Here is a 20,545-nt window from a genome sequence, read left to right on the forward strand (position 1 = left end):
TTTTTTTTTTTAAATGAGGTTCCTAAATTGTAAAATTTCAGATCTACAAAACCTAGATCCATTTCTTACCCTAGGTGTATACTCAAGAGAAACTTGTGCACATGTAGAACAAAAGATATGTATAAGAGTGATCATAGCAGTACTGTATGTAATAGCACATAATCAAAACCAGTGCAACTATCTATAGACAGAAGAATGGGTAACAACAATGATATATTCATAAATTGAATATAGTGTATGAGTTACATGAATAAATCATAAAACTTACTCTTAAACTAAAAAAAGTGAGTTGGAGAAACATATATTATAGCATGATTCTATTTATAAAAACTTGAAAAATAGAAAAAGCTGAAAATAATATTTTTAGAGATACATATGTGGTAAAACTGGTAAACACAAAATACATGATAGTGGTTACTTCAGCGGTATAGATAAGAAGGCATATTAGATGTGGGAGAACAAATGGGTGATGGCAAAGAATTTTTCATCCTTAATTTCTGAAGCTGGATGGTGGCTATAATGGTGGCTTCATTAATAACTTTTAAGGCATTCATACTATTTCATAATGAAAATCTCAGAGAATTCTAAAGCCATCAGCTAAAACTCAGTAACCTCATTTATTAAGGAGAGTAGCTGGCAAAATGTTCCTGTTCTAGTTTCATGCATTTCCCTTGGTGTCAATAAGACAATTACGTTAATAAATGTTATTTAAGCTATTCCTACATGAATCTATCAAGTTACTTTATATTTCTGGAGCCTACTAGAGTAGGATCGAAGTCCTTGAAATAGTCAGTTATTTTGAATACATCTTAAATGTCTATTAAGATTGTCAAGTCTTGGGAGTCGAAATGTAAAAGGTGAAGCACTTGCCTGCTGTGTGATACTGGAGAAATTACTTAATATTTCTGTCTGTTTTCTCAAAAATGTTTGTGACTATTTACATCTCATTGTCTTCCTGGTATCCAAATCTATTCCTTCATCTCTGCTTAAGATAGAATACATAGGGACACACAGAAGGCCAACTCTAGTCTAGGAGATATCATTATCATTGTACCCACAATCAGCCCTAACTACCTGGAATAGAAAGAAGCACACTCATAGATCAAGAGACCAATCACTCACCCACCCCAAACCCCACTGTTCACCTTTGTCCAAAGTCTTAAATATCCAAAAGAGAAGGGTGCCCAGGTCCATGACAGACTTTTATGCCAGGACTAGATGTAGAGAACCTGGTGTTCTTATCTTTCCTTTTGGTTCAGTATCCAACAAATGAATTTCTTTCCTTCAAAAGTCTATTAATTTCTGATGCTTAATTTAGTGTTAGGTGAATTAAGAACAAACAGATGCATATAAATTATAGAACCACACCCATATAATCCATTCTGCGAAAAGCCTCCCAGGAGAGTTGTAGAATAAAACAGACCTATCTGTATCTTTCCTGCCCACAATCAGAATACTAAGGACTATTCCAGAATCAAATTTTGAAATAGGGGTCTGTCACTCTTCTCTTTAAATGATATTATTAGAACATTTTAGTTCATTGAAAACAAAATATTTTCCGTCCCTGGCCCCGCCCTATCTTAACTATCTCTATGACTTTCAGTAAGTGAATTAATCTCTTTGGACACTTTTCCAACATAGATTGAATGAAGCAGTTGAACTATGATTCTTGATATGTTCAATTAAATAGAAATCTTCCCTCTGATTTTAAAGAGAATTAATATATAATTTAATCGTGCACTTATTTTCACCATAGTATATTTCTTGTATGTTAGAGTATTTGAAAGATATATCATTTGTTTTCTTTCTAAGACCTTTGGCTAACATTAGCTCAAACTACTTTTATTTTGCCCTTGAGATAGATTCACCTAAACAATATTTTCCTTGCTAACCTCAACAGCCTGACACAGTATATTACTTTTTGAGTCACTGTCCTCCTTTTCATTTCTAATATTTTCTTAGCCATAACTTTAAGAAAAGGCTTTTGTAAAGCCACATTGAATACTGCTAGCTCTTTATTTTCTTTTCTTTGGAAATTGTAAAGTATCGTAGTTCAATTATAGGGCTCTTACTCTCTGCCCTAGAGATTTGACTCCCATCTGTATTCATTTTCTTTTTTCCCCTCTCTCCATTCTAGATTCTCTTTATTTTACAGTGTGAGTGTTCAGTTTAAAAATACCTGTGGTTAATTTTTCTTTATCTGATTCTGATACAGAAAGCTCTGATACTTTTCTTATGAATTGACTATAAAATGATTAACGGTACTGCCAGACTAAGTTATCTTGAGAGAGAGAAGTGGAAGGGAAACCAAAATGGATGGCTCCATTTGTTTGCTAGAAAACAAAAACATCAGTGTTCATGATGTTTTTAGCACTAGAATTAGATTTTTCTTAATTTTAGAAGTAGAAACTAAAATTTAATGAAAAAAACAATATTTAAGTGAATTCTCTAAAAATCAAATCATCTCCTAGAAGATTACAGTCTAGTACCAACACATGTATGATAGATGACTATTGGTATTTTATGTATTAACAAGTCTTCATAACATGGATGAACTTTTTTCTAACTTCAGTGCTTATAGGTGAGAGCGTACTGTGAATATACCTCACTGTCGGTTTAAATTGATTAGATGATACATGAAAATCCAATCTCTTAGAAATCTGAAAAAAAAAAAAGTCATAGTAGCAGCAGCAACAATAATGATAAAATAATAATAATGATTAATATAATTAAGCCCTTGCTTTGTGCTCGGAACTAGCAGTTATGCACAGCTTTACTTAATCCACACACACACACACACGCACACACATGCACAAAACCTAAGGATATATGTTGTGTCATTATGTACTTAATATAGATGAGAAAACTGACACTTGGAAAAGGTCTTGTACGTTAGTCATGAAGCTGAAGTTCTACCAAATTCTCGCCTCAGAAAACAAACATATAATCAATCCACTGTCTGTTCCGTAAAGGGGGTGGGTGAAAGGCTAGATTGTGAAAGGCAATGGCAGAATATATATAGATTAAAAAGAATAAGATATAAATCTATACAAATAATAGGCAAAAATTAGAAATTTTTTTTTTCATTTTTTTCACAACTCTAGGTAATGACACTTACGAATAGATTTTACCAGACAACTAGGGTAGTTATTAAAGATATAAAGTTTAATGATACATGAGAGTCTTAATTAAATGGAACCCTTTAATTATATTGATCAACTAGAATATAGAAACTTTTCAACCAACATAGAGAATTTTCTTGATACCTCTCTCATGTGTTCTTTGCAGTCTACAGAAAACTTTGGCTAAATTTGCACTTAATGAATTTCTTAATTCTAAAGTCTCTAATTCCCACTCTTGCCATAAGACACACTTTTCTCCTCAGTGCCCCAATCCAATTTAATTTCTATTCTGATTCTGTAGCCTAAAATAGATGGGAAAGAGAACATTAAAGTTGTAAATAGATGAATCCATTGAAAAAGGAATAAAGAAAATAATGATGACAATGGGATCTGAATCAGCAAAACTGTGAAGGAAAATCTAACAAAAGTGGATTTTCTAAGCAAAAAAAAAAAAAAACATTAAGCAAAATAGATAAAAACAGTTTTGGAAAGAGCAATCTTTAAAAATACCACACAATTAGAGAATGAGTTAAATCTCCATAGCATAAGATATAGAAATTTTAGATTAAAAAGTACCCAAGAAATGGGATCAAGAGAGACAAAGAACAGTTGACCTGATTTTTCTTTTAATTGAGATGAGTCTTCTATAAATGGCAAAGAGATGATATACACTCTCTGCAACAGAAAAGTATGATGTGTCAACTCAGTAGGACCAGGAGGAGGTATTCAGCCCATTCCTTGAACTTGGGGATCACACAGAGTAGGAGAAAGAATAAAAATCTTAGTCTTGCAATAACTAGCTACATCCAGTATGCGAGTAAAGTCTTCTTAATATTCATGAACAGAAATGCTATTCGAAAATTATAATATACATGTAAAACCCATGTCTTATGTCAGCAGTCTCCCTTAAGGAACTTTGAGATACAAACATCTAATACCGATGAAGTTGTCTAGGATTTTGACTACAAAGAGAGTGATTCTTGGATAGGAGAAGAGTGATTGTTGGATAGACAGAAAGAGAAACTAGCTAAAATTTTGATGATAGGATCAGAGTCTGGAACAGAGATGACTAATCTGGATTCATAGTCTACTTATTTCTTCTAAAATAAGTTTGTTTCTACATGCAGCTACTGGATACAACTATTAAAACATCCAGTTTTTAATTATTGGAATCTACAGTGTCCTAGAAGTATATTTAGAATAAAGATATTTATTAGGTGGATATTGTAATTTATCATAGAAAGACATTTATTGGAAAACTATTAAGAAGCAATTGATTCTTCTTTTACTTTTCCTCCTCTCTCCTCCTTTTTCTTTATCAAGTACTTAAAATTGATTTAAAACTAACATTTGTTATCTCCTTTCTCCATCTATGAAACTATTGTAAAATAAGATTTCAAGAACATTTTAGAAAATGCAAGATAAATATTTACATGAAATACAAGTTCAGTGAATATGTAATTATTTGTCATTAAAAGTATTAGTTTATATCAATGTTGTCTTTTTTCCCTATACTTAGAGTAAGGATTTTAATCTTAAACATTACATAAATAGGAGGGATTTAATTAAAACTTGAAGAAATGTGTTACTGTTAATTGAATTCTTGCTACAGTTACCTTTGCAAACCAATGTTAATGAAACTCCAGTTCAAAGTGGATAGGTTTGGGGAATTGAGATAGCTATTTATTTCCTTACCTGAGATGCCATGATAATCTCAGTAAAATAAAGAACCCAATTAAGAAAGTTCTTATTTGTAGCTATTGATCAAGTTTACACAAACTGCTAGGATTTCTAAGCAAAACAAATCAGAGGTTCAAAGGCCATTAAACAAGGTCAGTGAGTGAGAAAGGGAAATACTACTTTGCATTTTAAAAATCTTTCACCTGTGGAGCAGAGAATGGACTTGCTCCTATCTGGAGCTAGGTTCCACTCCCGCCCCTCGCCTAGCTCTCCGTTCCTTCCCCCACCCGCTGAACTTCAGTTCGGTATCTCTCAGTATTACCAAGCTATAAATTGCTCTAGAGCTTAGAGACAATCAGGTCAGCACCGCTCTCACAAGGGAAAAGCTTCTTACTTCCGAGCAGAATCGTTGGGGGGAAAGAGAGGAAGGAGGGCGGGAACCCACGCTTTAGTCGTCACTGTGCTGGCAAGGGGTGGAGAGAGTGGGGGAGGAGGCTGGCAGAAACAGCATCCCCAACAATGCTGCACTCGACCCAAGTCCACAAACTTACTGGTCACTGCGGTGGAAACTCCCAGTGCACTCTCCACTGCCTGACAGCCGCTGCGGCTGGGTGGAGTCGCGCTCCCCGGCCCCACCTACGGGACCGAGCTTTCCCAGCATCTCTGATCCACAGCACCCTTCAGGAAAAGTCTCCAAGCATCTAGTAAGGCTGAGATTATTCTACTCCTGGTTCCACCCCCGAACCTTTGCAGAACGATATTGTTAATCTCGAATAGCCAAGAGGGCCCACTCCCTGTGGCTCAGTTTGTGGACACTCCTGTGGAATCCTTTCATGTTCCCGTCCTGCTCTGCTTTCACAACTCCATCCGGTCAAATGGCCAAAGACAAACTTCTGCCTCTCCTTCTCCGCTCCCACCTTTTCAAAAGCCCACAGCGTGCGAACCCACACACATCAGAACTCCTAGGGCGTTGTTGCAGTCTGGGCATGCTCAGTATCAGGGCAGGTTTTGATTGAAAGTTAAAAAAAAAAATGAAAGAAAGAAAGAAAAAGAAAGAAAGAAAGAAAGAAAATAGCTTTGTGTTGTGCTGTCTCTTGTGCATAGGGCTCGCCGAACAGGTTGCGGGGCATCCCTGCGCCTACCCAAAGGGTATATCGGATGCCCTTCACTGCGTCCCCTTGGGATCTGTCCCCCACTTGGTTCATCTCCCTCCCCCAACCCTCCTCAACCCCCCTCTTCAGGTCCCTGTCCGCTGTGGGGATGGAGAGACACTAACAGAACTGGGATGGGCGATCTTAGCTGAGCGGATCCACCTATTATTAGTACGCCCGGATTGGCTCCTTGGCTCAGCGTACCCGAGGTAGAACCAATCAGGTGGCCAGGGCTGGGAAATGATGGGCGGCCGCCTCCTCACTGGAGGGATTCCTGGAGAAGCTGCAGTGTGGGGATGCTCTAGACCGAGTACTGCCCCCAGTGTCTTTCCACCTCCTCCTCCTGCAGCAGCAGCAGCAGCAGCAGGACTTAGCAGCGGCAACTTGAGGCTGCACCCGGGCAAGCCCCCTCGGGTGGTCCTCAGCTGAAAGGGGGGCTCAGCGCCCCAAAGGGGTGTGTGTAGGGTGGGGGCGGCCAGCTGGGACCAGCTGGTGGCCCTGTAAAACCTCCCACACACCCACGCCCACACACCCCTTTTGTGTTGCAGGCTGCCCCTCCAAGAACAGAGGCAGCGAGAGGACGTGTGTGTGCCTCGCACGGTCCGCCCAGGGAGAGCAGTGGGAACTGAGACCGGCACCACCTCCTAGTCTTCCCTCCAGGTAAGGCAGCGGGACTGGCGGTGCGGCCACCTCGGTGGCGCCTATTTGCTTGAATCCGTCTGCAAGATTGTGTTCTCAGTACACTTGGGTTTTGGTGGTGGGAGACTGGGACTTGGGGAGGGAGCCCCGGGTGGCCTATTGTGAGAAATATAATGAGACCACATGTGCATCTCCTGGAAAAGCACTTTGCACAGCGCCCGTGATTTAGAGCCTGGAGTTGGTTTTGGGCAGCCCCCATCTTCTTGCTCCGTCTTTCCTTCTCTCATTCTCTCTCCTCCATCCCCCATCCCAATCTCATACCTCCCTCCGCCCCTTTCTCAGTCTCTTTTTCGTTTTCACCCTCCTCCCATCCTAAGCACGCACAGGGTTTCTTTCTCCTCCTGGAGAGGATTGCCTTTTCTCAGAGGAAAGACAGGGGTAGTGAAGAAAGGAGAAAGATTTCTTCCTGCCCGAGGGGAAAGAAAAACAAAATAGAATACAACCTCTGTGGAAATTAGAGTACAGAAAGCAATTAAACTGAATAAAGAGAGTAGCTAAGTCATCCAGCGGGGGCTGTCAGAGAGGGAAAGCATCAACTTTGACTTGATCTCCTCCTTGAAAGAGGCTATGTCTCTCACTTGATTCGTTCCAATGGAACAAAAATAAACCACTGATCCAACCCACATTCAATTGCTTAATTGCTGTTGTTTTTAAGTGCCAACCATCTGACTTTTTCTGTTTCCATCTGTCCTGTGGGGCTATTTGGTGTTGCTCATCAGTGGAACTGTCTGAACTTTGAGATGCTTCTTGAGCAAAGAAAAAATTTAAAAACAGATTATTACTTTCTTTGAGGTTCTCTGGTATGGCCTTTATGTTGGGGACCAAAAAAAAAAAAAAAAGTAAAAATGTAAAGTTTCAAACATTTGTGAGTGACACCAGTATTATCAGGAGTCTTGAATTTCTACTTTGAGAAAGCTAATCTAGTTAGCTTTGTGTACATGTTGATTTTCACTTTCTTGAATATTAACTCTTTGGTGAAATAAAGCAATGGTTTAACTTTTGCGTTAAAGCTACATTTGTGTATGAACTGTCATTTCATTCTACCTTTCTCCTATATGTTTGCATTCGATTGCCTGAATATCATATTCATGACTTGCCTTATTTTCTTTTAATAAGAACATTTACTAGATGTAAACATGATATTTATACAGTTTCAGTGTCCCATTTAGAAGATATATGGAAGCTCAGTTGGCCAATAATTCTCTTGTATTAGGATAAAGTTTAGAAAGTAATGGTAGGAAGATAGCATCAAATTTTAAAAAATCTTAAAGGGGAAATATTTTTGTTCTTAGGAAAGAGTAAAATATCAGAACATCTACGTTCTCTGGCTGCCTGCATAATAGGTTAAGTAAAAGGTACTTGTTGGACAAAGCCTTGACGGCAGCTTCAGCAATTTCTAATTCTATCATCAATGATATAAGCTTTCCTTTCCTATTATGCATCAGAGACAGCTAAGTGAAACTGTCAGATGGGAGGAGGTGGAGAGAAGTGCCTAGTTGAATACAATGGGAAAGCATTCCAAGTAGGTCTTACATGAGTGCAGAGAAGCTAGCAGATGCTAGTGTCCAGATAAAGCCTTTCCTTTGATTTATCAGAGGAAATGCCAAGTCTTACATATTTTTCTACATGTCTTCTTTCTCAACTCTTCCTGATCTTCCACACTAATCTATACACTCCAGAAAGTATTTATTTATTTATTTATTTTATCATATACCCAGTGTATAAGTTTATACACCAACTTAGAAAAGAGCTGGTTTCATTCATGTAATGAACATTGTTTTCTCAACCATTTTCCATTTGAAGCATTTGTCTCTTCTGCCTAAATAGAATTACCTAGAGTCACGAAACAAAACCTTCTTTCTAGGGCTTTGACATTTAAAGGCTTTTTTCCTTTTTAATGTAGCTTCTCTGTCGAAAGCTAACTCTAATTTTTAGAGGTGCCACCTTTTGGTTACAAGGACAAAAGGACAATCGCTTAATTGCCTCATGTGTATACAACTGAATTAACAAGTTTAGACATGAAAAGATGTACCAAAAAAGGAAACCAACTTTTTTCTGTGTGAGCAAAATAAGAATTTGTTAGCTTATTTCTCCACTATCTTAGGAAAGGTAAAGTTTAAGCTTCTTGGTTTATGACATTTATTTTCTGACTCTTTACAAATGTTAATTATAGCAATGACACATAAAAGAGATTTATGTGAGTATTTCGTTTTTCACATACTTCCGTAAAATTAAGTCTTTATATATACTGGAAGTCAAAACTAATTCCAATATGTAGTGAATGGATTGAGAAAAGACTAAATTATTACCTGTCATCCCAGAAAATGTTCTAGTGTAACAATTTTATATAATCTTTTCTCCATTTAAAAGAATATCTTTGCAAATCTTATTAATGTTTCAGAGCAAATACGGTAATTAGACTTTAACTTATTTTTATCAGAAGTAAAGGTTGCTAGTATACAGGAGAAATCCTAAAATACTAATTCCATAAAATACTACACAATGAAGAGTTGTAGAGTAGTTTTGAACTTCATTTTATAATGGAGAATATTAGTTATTCTCTCCAGTCAAATTATCAGATAGTTATATGAAAATAATTAACATGGTATATACGTTATAAGATTTGCATATTAGACTTGGTGTTAACTTGAAATAAAACTAGAATGTAATCATTTATATTTGCCAAATTAACTAGAAGATTAATAAAATGCAAAATGTGTTAGAAATGTAATTTGAACTTCCTGTTAGCCTAATGACACCATGGATATAATATCAATTCATCTCTTTTGAGACCAGTATTTTAATCAACTTAGAGTAAATTTCCAAAACGAGTTTTTGGAGTCATGTAACCTTAAAGAACTCACACTTAAGATAGACATTTATGTGAGCCTGCAGTACTTATAGCTCTTATAATTTCCAGTTTATACAACAGCCAAGAAGAGATACCATTAATTCCAAATTGGAATATGATATTTATTTTCCTAACAGTAGTGATTAAATAATTTGGGGGAGGAAAAACAAACAAACAAAACAGTTTGATTACATAATGGAGCAAATTTGGTCTAATATTATAGGAAACCAAGAATGAAGTTAGACTCTCTGCCGTTGAATTATGTAGGTGTGAGTCTTGCTAAGAAAATAATGCTTTCTAAAATTAAATATCTAATACACTTGTGACTTAAAAAAAAACTTAAATGACTTGCCTGCCATAAATACATCTGAATCAAAAGTTTACTGTATAAGAGTCGCTTTCTAGCTGAATCTGTTTTCCATTAAAATTGACCAAAGCTATTTAAATAAGCATAAAGTATGTGGCAGTCTAAATAAATTATTTTCAACTAATATTTAAGGATATATATATATATATATATATATATAATGAAAATTTTCTAAAAGGATTAGAAACTAATGGACAGTAGCCTATAATCTGCTGAAACTAGGGAGTACTCCTGTAAAAAGTACCATTCAAAGAAAGATGATGGTGTCATATGGATACTTTTAATGGCTCTTTGATTGAAAGGCTGGGAATATCCAGAGGCAAAGTTAATGGGGGGGGGGGTCTAATTATTTCCCTTTAAACAGCCCTTCTATGGCTTTGGGAAGAAGTGATTTTTATAGGAATCATGGCTGAAAAAAAATTTTCAGTACCGAAAAACGCACTCCTATACACAGATAACAAATAAGACTAAATCATATTTTTACATGATTTGGATATAACAGGATGATAAAGTTTCTGTCTTTCTAAGGCTTTTATCAAGTGTTTCTTTCAATGCTTGCATAAAGGTAAACTTGTTCTTAATCTTTTACATAATTAAATGATCTAATTATCATTGCTTTTTCAGGTAATGGAGTATAGATTGGTATCTTTGATAATTCCTCTATGAATGATCAATACTTTTTCATAATATTTTGTAAACTTGATTCAAACCTCTCCATTAAGTGTGACCATTATTTTAAAGCAGGAATTTAATCCTTCCAATCCAAGGAAAACAATTTTCTTTCAGCTTCTCTGTCATTTTAAGAGAGTTCTTGAAGAGCTACTTTTTTATTGACTATAAAATAAACTGCGATAGCAGGGCATTCTACTCGTATTTGTGAGTAATAGAAAAGTAAATTTATTTAAAAATATATTGCAAATATATTTATGCCATCTATTGTAAGACAGCATACTGTCCTTTGCTGTATACATGAATAAAACTTTAACCTTTGATGTTTTACTTATGAAAGAAACAACTTTTAATGTGTACAATGGGAAATATTGCTACATTGTAGAAAGAGTAAGCACTAAAAATGCTATTCTTTAGTTTTAAATATAATTCTAGAGGTCCTATTGCAAGGAAGCCTCTTTTTAAAATGTTTCCTTAATTTAAAAACAATGTTTAAGAGATTTCTAAAACAAAAATTGATTTAGAATAAAAATAGCACATTTGTGAGTGTTAGAAATGAATGTTCTGTCCCAATTTTGAAAAATGCAAAGCAGATTTTTAAAATTATTCTGTAATTTTTTAATGATTTTAATATTTAGTTAAACCACAAGTTCTAATTGTTTTGAATTATTTCTGATTCTCTTTGGGCTTGTTTGGTCTCTACTAATACATTCAATGCTTGGAAGGGATGTGCCACACTGGTTTTCACAATTTATGAGTAATGTAAATGAGGGAGGTCAAAGTTCATCTTTTTAAGTTACTGCTATTGTGGAGATACAAAGAAAAAAATACTGGCCATTAATATATATTGGTCTCACATGTAGTACGAACATATTAATTATACACATAGGGCATCAGTTTGTTAAAGAGCTCTGGAAAATTGTAAAGCAGATAGATGAAGATAATAAGTGCTTCTATTTCTTAGTTGTCTGTACAAAATGGGAGCTGGAAAATTTCCATGTAGAATGAGAATGGCTTTGTCAGCTAGTATAAGAATCTGGTGAAACTATTTGGTTCAGATGTAATTTCCAAAATTTCCTAACAGCCCTGTCAGACAACATTTCATCGCACATACTGAATTAAAACCTAGCTACAGTAACCTTTGGTTCTAAGATGTTTAGCTAAGGGCCTCAGTTAGGAATTCATTTTTTGTTGAAATATTCAGTTAACCAAATCTAGATATGGTACTGAAATGTGGTCTTACCTTATCCCAGTGAACCTGTTTCTCTATTTGTGAAATGTAGCTTTGCTCATAATTCTAATGTATTTAGAGTTTGTATAATTATTATTTTTTCCAAAGGGCATTATATGAGTAAACGGAATTGTGTGTTGTTTTCTGCAATAGATAAATGTTTTCTTTTTCTTTCTAAATAATTCAACTAGTCAATCAAAGATAAAATGCATGTAGGCACTTAAACACAAATAGAATCTGAGGATTATTTAAATGTGAGATATTCTTCTATTGCAATTGCTTAAATGAGAAATTCTATCTTTCTCCCACATCTTCCCAGAGTACAACCATCTCCTCAGTCACATGGAAATAGAGGGGAAATCAGGCAAACCCACCTCACACCTCCAGTGAGAGCTGCCTGGGTGTGGCCTCCAGAGGACAGCCTCCTGTTTTTACTTAAGGCCCATTTCCTTTCTGGGCCAGCCTCTTTGCTCATCACCCCAGACCTCACTTTAGCTTTGAAGCAGGTAATTGGATTTACTAATTACTACTTTGAGATTCGTCGGCATATTTTCATCATCAGGAAGGCAAAAACACATGAAAAGACTCAGACAAAATGCAGACAGCTATACGAAACTTAGTATTAATACTTAAAAATGTGATGTTGACTATTATATAGGTTTTAGGATAGTTGATAAAATAGCCTTTCTTTCATGGAATTTCTTTTGATTACTCACAAATGATGTAAGCAAAAGATGAGGTTGTTAAACCATGAATCAGTATAATTTTTTTTTAACCAATTTACAGTAGTGGATGAAACTGAAATAATCATTAGAAAGAATTTCAAATTCTTGGGTTGTCTTTAGTACTTCCCAAATCCACCTCTGTCTTGTTATGAAGCCACGCAGACATTCACATGCCTCATTCTCATCATCACAGATCATTGAGGACTGGCTTGTTTTTCTATGGAATCTCCGGTTATTATTGTGAAACATGCATAAGGTTCCTTTTAGAATGGATTACTAATAATCCATTGTCAAACATAATTTTATGTGAGAGTTACTGTAAGTATAAACAATAGCTTAGCATTTACAGCAGCAGACTACGCTCGCTAAAATGCCAATTTAGAGTATTTTGCTCTCTACTTGAGGAGAGCCAATTGAGTGTATTTTTTTCCTTATGATGTACTGCACCCCAATATTCTAAGCAATATAAACAATGGCTAGGTCCTTATTCTTTACCTATGAAATATAGAAATTGCTTATTTATGAGGAAAAAAGTAATCAAATGTTTTTCAGACAAATGACTCTATAGCCTTTGAAATAAGGACAGTGGTATAACAAACAGGTCACTAAGGCCTAGCTGAGCTCCTCTAGCAAGCAGGCTTTGAGGTAGCAAGATTATTAAGAAAAAAAGTTAACACAGTTTCTCAGGAGAAAGACAAGATAGCAAAACACTGAATCTGTTTCTCACTTGGAGTGTCTGCCAGGTCCTGGTTTACGAAGCTGGCTTTCTGCCTAATCCCAAGCATTTTCATCAGATTTGAGGAATGAATAAAGTGAACCATTGGGCATTAGAGAATATTTCTAAAGCATCAGAATCTTTTCTGTAAACAGACTGACATCACCATCCTATTTTAACCAATGTCCAGAATTCAAGGCCACAGGTTTTATATTTAAATTTATATAAACCAGACTATTATAAATGCCTAAAAGTGCTTGAGTGTTATTTGTCTGTGTTCAGGAAATTCTTATGCTAAAAACTTAGTTAACAACATGACATTACAAGTAATATGTCTCTTTTTAGTGTTTTTACTAAATTATAAAGTTAATTTTAAAAAGCCAAGCAATCACCTTGAGATACATCTGAGTTTAATATTGCAAGGAAGTAAAATTTCAACAAAAAGCCAACGTACTCCTAAATTAACCAAAACTGCATTTCTTGTATTTATCTATCTATCTATCTATCTATCTATCTATCTATCTATCTATCTATCTATCTATTTATTTTTATTCATTTTTTTTATATACCCCCTTATCTGAAGTGCATTGCTTTTAAATAGTGGTGGTAGTGATGGGGGTTGGGGGAGACCAAATAAAAAAATATAATACTTAATATACAAGTTTTTTATTTTTTATTTATTTATTCATTTTATTACTTTTCTTACTTTAGGAGAATCAGATACTTTCTGAATTACTCCTAGACACTACAAAATGAATACCGATGTTAATAGAGAGCTGACTACTTCAGGAAAAAGTGGAGTAGACAAATTCTGCTACATTTTTGAGAATATTTCATCATTTATATATTGAATAGACAGTAGTTTTACTTCTCTTGACCTCTGGACTTTTAGACCTGTATACTTTGAAGCATATTACTACTCACTGCCAGAGTAGAAGAAATTTGTTTAGCTTTCTGGTTAAAAGAGTAATATAGTAATTTTCTTGCATTGTCTTTCTGTCCTTGCATTTTCTTCCTTTTCTAACTTCCTCTTATTCTTCCTTTTTTTAATCTTCTTTTCTATATCTTAATAAATTATCTGCCTATTGAATTACTAAGGAGCTTGGTACTCTAGGCTCCATACTAATCTCTACTTGCTGGATTTATTTTTGTGTCAATAACCAAGAAATTTAATTCTTAGTTTTCATACATTTTAGATTAGCTTCACAAAACATATATAAATAAATAAGAGAGCAGCCTTCTATTTTGTTTATGTAATTGGTACACTTAAATGAAATGTTCCATGACTTGAAAGTTTTTTAAGTTCTTAAAGACTGGCTTACTGGTAATTTGTAGAGCAAAATTAATTGCAGAGAGAATAATAATTTTTAAAAGACCAAACAAATGGCATGTACTATTAGAGACCTTTTTTTCTCTACAATTTGCTCTTCCAATGATATCAAATCATTATTTTCATGACAGTTGTACAGTACTATATTTTTTAAAAATTATATTACCTTATTTGATTTTTGTAATGAAGAGTTCTTCATTTTATAGATGTAGTAAAGGAGATTCAGCAGTTACCTAACTGCAATTACACATTTAAGAAGCCTTTTATAATTTTCACTTATAGAATCATAACACCACAGCATTTAATAAAGGAAAAGAAGTATTTCTTTTAATTCTCTCGATATATAAAAACTAGTTTACTACTTCTTACCCTCCCCCCGCCAAAAAATCTAACATAATCACTGAATATTGGATAGATAGTCTTTATTCTTATTGAAAAGAAAAGGACATTTTAATGTACTGTCATTACTTCTGTTACTCTACTGAAATATATTATATTTGTATTTTAAAATTATTCAAGGAACAGCTTTCTAAACTGTAAGAGAAGTCATTAAGCTTGAGTAACAGGCTAAGTTGGCCTTTAGTCATTGCTATATCACTGTGATATTAGATGTCTTCTCAATGGTTTCCTTATTTGTAAACTATATAGTCCTAAGTCACTTCCTTTAGTACACAGAGATGTGATTGGAACAATGTGTGTCATACCCTTACTAGAAGCTTTCCAACCTCATCTCTCATTTTTCTCATTGGTGTTCATGTACATAACTTCCCAGTTTCCTGAACCTAACATTAAGGGAACTTGACTCTACTGATGCTTTTTTTCTTCCATTCCAAGGTAGAGAGGGCTAAGCAGGGAACATATCCAAGCCCCATTTACTATTCACCATAAGAGTAAAGTACAATAATTGGCAATTTTTTGTGTTAAGACTCAAAAATCGTTGGGAGTAATTGTCTATAGCCATACACACAGCAATGTGGATTAACATAATTATTTTCTAGCTGATCTTATAGAACTAAATGGCACTTTTAATTGGGAATAGCTTGTAGAAAGAATACAAAAATTAATTAGAGCATTAGATAGGTATTTATTGAGATTTTTTGACAAACACTGGGTAATCATATTATGTTCTTTCCTTGCTTCATTCCATTAATAGTCCCGATAACCTTATGAGATTGGTACTAATTTATCTATAATTTTTAAGTGAAAAAAATTGTGGGAAAGAAGTAACTTGCCAGTGTCACACATCTCTTATGTAGTAGGATGTGATTTCAAACCCAAGCAGTCTATATGTACAAAGCCAATATTCAACCATTAAGTAATATAATCATTAAGCTCTTCACTGGCAGAAGAAGAGGAACAGATGGTGACAAAAAGGTAGACGTTATCTAAAGGTATTGAAGAGTCATTGGCAAACTTTATCCAGTTCATAGTTTTAGTCAATAACCATCATTGAAATGTGATCGAAGCATGAAACTTGGACCTGATATAGATACCTACTCTGACATGGTGAGCTTCAGGAGGATATTCTACTACTAAAACTTTCATTTCACCAGGAAGGAAAATGTAATAATGTTTGCAAATTGTCTGGTACTCTGTTAATAAATTGCAGATTCTACCACCTTGCCCCTGCCCCACTCCTATTTCCCCGCCACACCCCCCCCGCACTGGTCAAGAACTCTTTTAAATGCTACCTTACTCAAAATGGTTTAAGAAAGAAAAGGGATTATAGAGGTCAAATTGCCACGAAGCTCAGGGTTAGTCTGTATCTGGTCTTAGCTGGAAATGGGAAATCAAACCATATGATGAGAGCCAGGCCTATCATTTCCCACTTCTACCCACTTCACACCTGCCATCTTAGTTATACTTTTACTCTATCATTATTTAGAGTCAGATTCTTTCTTTACAGTGGTAAAAAATGTTTCCAGTGACTACAGGCTTATACAAGAAACCATGTAAAGTAAGAGTTGTTTTTTTCTTTTTTTCCCCCTCCAAAATTTATAAACTTGATTAGAACAACTTGAGTTACTTGCCCTGGACCCATCACTATGGTAAAGGTTATGAAATATGTTTTTCTAAGCAGGGCTTTGTGTAATCTAGGGATTAGAAAGTTGGACATAGCATCACTCAACTACATAGAAGACTTCTGCTGTTACAAGAAGGAAAATTGTTAGATTTAGAACAGTTAAAAGCAACAAATGCCTACTAGCTGATAAGGTATGGGCACTGACCCATCAGAAAGGATGCTGGCTACCTTTAATGCTGGAGTAGGCCCCTTATTGTTCCAGACACTAACCCCTTAGCTGATGGGTCAAGAGAAAATCCAGGGAATTCTAGAGAAAGATCCATGGTAGTTGATTTGAAAAGAAGCGGCGCTCAGAAGGCTCGAAGCAATGGGTGTTTATAAACAAGTGTGGAAGTATTCAATAATTTAACTACCATTATGACTATACCAATATGAAAAGGCTGAATAGCAGAGGCTGAGAGCTGAATTAAGTATAATTTAACTTTAGTTGGTCTTTGCCTTATTGCTTTGGCTTCTTTTTTAATGCAGTGGGAAGATAATTTCTAGGACTTGAGGATTTTTAGATTCTTAGCTCAGTAGAGCTGAGAGCAGACAACCGAAGATAGATACAGGGCCACCTATGTATATATGTCAGTACTTCAATTTTTTGTTAGTTTTGTGTTGGTAGTGTTATTTCAGGGAGTTTTAAAGTTTTCTTTTATAATTGCCCAAACTATATATTACTGCTGTAGATGCAACAGAATAAATTTGCACAAAAACACTACATTTTCTCTTTGTTGTACCCCAAACTGAAAGGGAATTATTTAGGAACAGCGTACTTGTTCAGTAAGTACCATGATGTGCCTATTACATGCCAAGTACTGTTTTGGATGCTGGGAATACAGAAGCAAACATAGCAAACAAATTCTTTGCTTTTAGGGGCCTTGCATTCTACAAGTAGAGAAAAACAAAAACAACGACAATAAAACTAAGGCAGTGTCAAATAGTGAGAAATGCTATAAAATAATAAAATAGGCTAATAAAACAAAGCAACAGTAGGGACTCTGGTTAACCAAAAATATGTAAGTTTAGACATAAAAAAGAAGCCTGCTATGTAAATATCAGGGGAAGAGCATTGTAGATGGAAGAAATCCCCAGTGTGGAAGCTCTGCAGTGGGAATGAGTTTGCTCTACAGTAATTCCCCCTTATCCACAGTTTTGCTTTCCATGGTTTGTTACCCATGGTCAATCGCAGTTCAAAAATATTACATGGAATGTTCCAGAAATAAACAATCCATAAGTTTTTAATTGCACGCTTATCTCAGTAGCATAATGAAAACTCATGTTGTCTCCTACCGTCTCACCTGGAACATGAATCATCCATTTGTCCAGCATCTAAACGCTGTATACATTCCCCATCTGTTAGTCACTTAATAGCCATCTAGGTTAAGAGATCGCCTCTTGCTGTATTGCAGTGCTTGTGTTCAAGTCTCCCTTATTTTACTTAATAATGAGCCCAGAGTGCAGGAGTAGTGATGCTCTAAATTTGGAAATGCCAAAGAGAAGCCTTAAAGTACTCCCTTTGAGTGAAAAGGTATGTATGTATAGGGAAAAAATAGTATATATAGGGTTCAGTACTATCTGTGGTTTCAGGCATCCATTGGAGGGTCTTTGAATGTATACTCCATGGATAAGGGGGAACCACTGTACTTATGGAAGAGACAAAAGGCAAATGTAGCTGAAACATAAAAATATTGGTTTCATGAGTTTAGCCTTACTTTACTATTTTAATTAAAAACAATTTGCAAACATTATTAAGGAAAATCTTAAAACAATATGATCACATATAATTTCAACATTATTTAAGTATATCTAGTGTCTCATTTCTGTGTAATACATTTCCAGACTGTGCTTGCATGCTTATCTTGTTTTCTGGTTACAATCATTAAATACATACTATTTCTACCCTGACTTTCAAAATGAAATCTCAGGTGTCTTTTAGGTGTGTATTTTCATCTTTAGAAGAGTAACTTCTTTTCTCTTATGGCATATTTTCCATAGACACTTATTGTATATCTTTTGTTAAATCTTAATAACTTTTCTTTTTTTGCCTTCATTTCTAAGGGAGTTGAAAACATGGCCTACCCCCAATTTTATTATTTCTCTGAATTTAAGTAAATACCTTGGCTTTTTATCACAATAATGATTTTTTTCAATGTAATTTCCTTTTGAGTATATATTTGATAATATCCTACAAAACTCTAATTTAGATTTCAAAACAAAAGTAAATAAACGCTGAAAACATAATGAAATAAGTCACTTTGTGTTGATTATCATTTAGACAACACAGGTCTCATAGCATTAACCGGAAATTATTTTTCCTCTCTCAAGCTTCATATCCTGGTTTCAAGAACTCAATAACCCAAGTCTACCTGGGTCACTCAGTGACAGTAAACTAGGTGCTTACAGAGGCATATTAACTTTTGTGAGACTGCAGCACCGCTCAATACAGCAGTAAAGAAGTGATGATTAAATCGTCAATCTTAAATGTCCCCCTTTTTTCCCCTAAAAGTATAGACATTATACTCTGATAGTAACATATTTTAAAAACGGAGTTTTCTTTGCTAGAATTACACAAAACAACCTATATGTGAAAATAGCAAGAGTATAATAATGGGCTATTCTGGTCAATAAGTGATATGCTCTATGATTTCCTTATCCGTGGAACCAAGGCTCTTTTACATCCTACATATCCTATGTGTTTGAATTTTTACTGTATCTGATCACTCTACTAAATACAAGTTTTTCAGGATTTTGCAATATTTTTTATCATCTCTGACTCTCCAGTGCCTGACAGTAGAAAGAGAGCATGCTATAGAATGTTTATTGAATGAATGAATGAATCCACTAAATCTCTAGTTCCAATATTTTTTAATGACATCCAAATTCAGTACACAGTCAAGCACATATATACACAAGATGAACAAAAGTTCTATAAAATATTTCTTGCTAGCATCGTATACTGATACTATATTTTCCAATTCTCTTTTTCTTTTCTAATTTATGAAAACATACTGGTCATGCCCAACTAAGCTAGTGTACCAACCTCCTAATGGGTAACAATCTATAGTTTGAACACACTTCTTTAAAAAGTATTACCAGTTTTTAAAGAATTATAGTACAATTAAAATTCTGTTAAGCATATATAAGGATAATTCAATGGATATACAGGAACTTGCCATGGCTTATTTTGAATATAAGGTATTATCATACTGTAAATGCATGAAATTTAATAGAATTCTCATACCAAAATTATGGTTTTTTCTATATTTACATATAGGTTATTTTGTGTGAATTTGCACTGATATTTTTTTTAAAGCAGGTACCACTGCTGTTATTAGCCATTCTCAATCAAACAGATTCATGTTGGTCTGCTACCTTCTGAGGAATTCAGTTAATAGCTATTATAATAGCTATCAGTTAAAAATATTATGCTTTTTTTTGGTGAAATGGTGTTACTACATTGCATTTATTTTTGAGGATTATGGATAAACTTTCTTGTAGAGTAGATGAATATACACAGATGTGATAGATTATTTTTCTTTCTTTAAAGTAGCTAATAGAGAGCTAGTCTATGTAAACAAAAACAGTAAAGACTGAACATAGTATTTAGAATTTTGTGTTTAAGTTAAAAAACAAATAACACAAAAACCTGGCACTAATTTATGATGTGGAGATTTTACTAGGTAATATCTCTGACGCCATTCTGTGCTAACATGTGAGGGTATGTAATCAACCACGGAATTTTCCTGCAAGGTAATTAGACATACAAGTGGTCCAGCACAGATGCATTCTTTGGGCTTCCCTACGATCCACGTGAGTTTTCTCATAGTGATGGATAAGGTTGAAGATTATGTCCTTAATCTGTTAGTCATTCATTAATCTCAAAAATATTTAGAATACAAACTCTCAGATATTATCAACCACCTACAGAAGAGTAAAA

General features: G+C 34.7%; 1 protein-coding gene across 2 annotated transcripts in view; it reads left to right on the top strand.

Annotated features, from left to right (window-relative positions):
* The first annotated feature begins 6,298 nt into the window (after positions 1–6,298).
* Positions 6,299–20,545, top strand: part of SYT1 (synaptotagmin 1) — a 509,772-nt gene continuing 495,525 nt past the window's right edge. For both annotated transcript variants that reach the window (XM_011374713.2, XM_011374721.2), the window contains exon 1: positions 6,299–6,613. The gene's annotated coding sequence lies outside the window, so the exon portion shown is untranslated. The remainder of the gene's footprint in view (positions 6,614–20,545) is intronic.

Source organism: Pteropus vampyrus, unplaced genomic scaffold (assembly GCF_000151845.1).
Source record: "Pteropus vampyrus isolate Shadow unplaced genomic scaffold, Pvam_2.0 Scaffold9, whole genome shotgun sequence".
Lineage (NCBI taxonomy): Eukaryota > Metazoa > Chordata > Mammalia > Chiroptera > Pteropodidae > Pteropus > Pteropus vampyrus.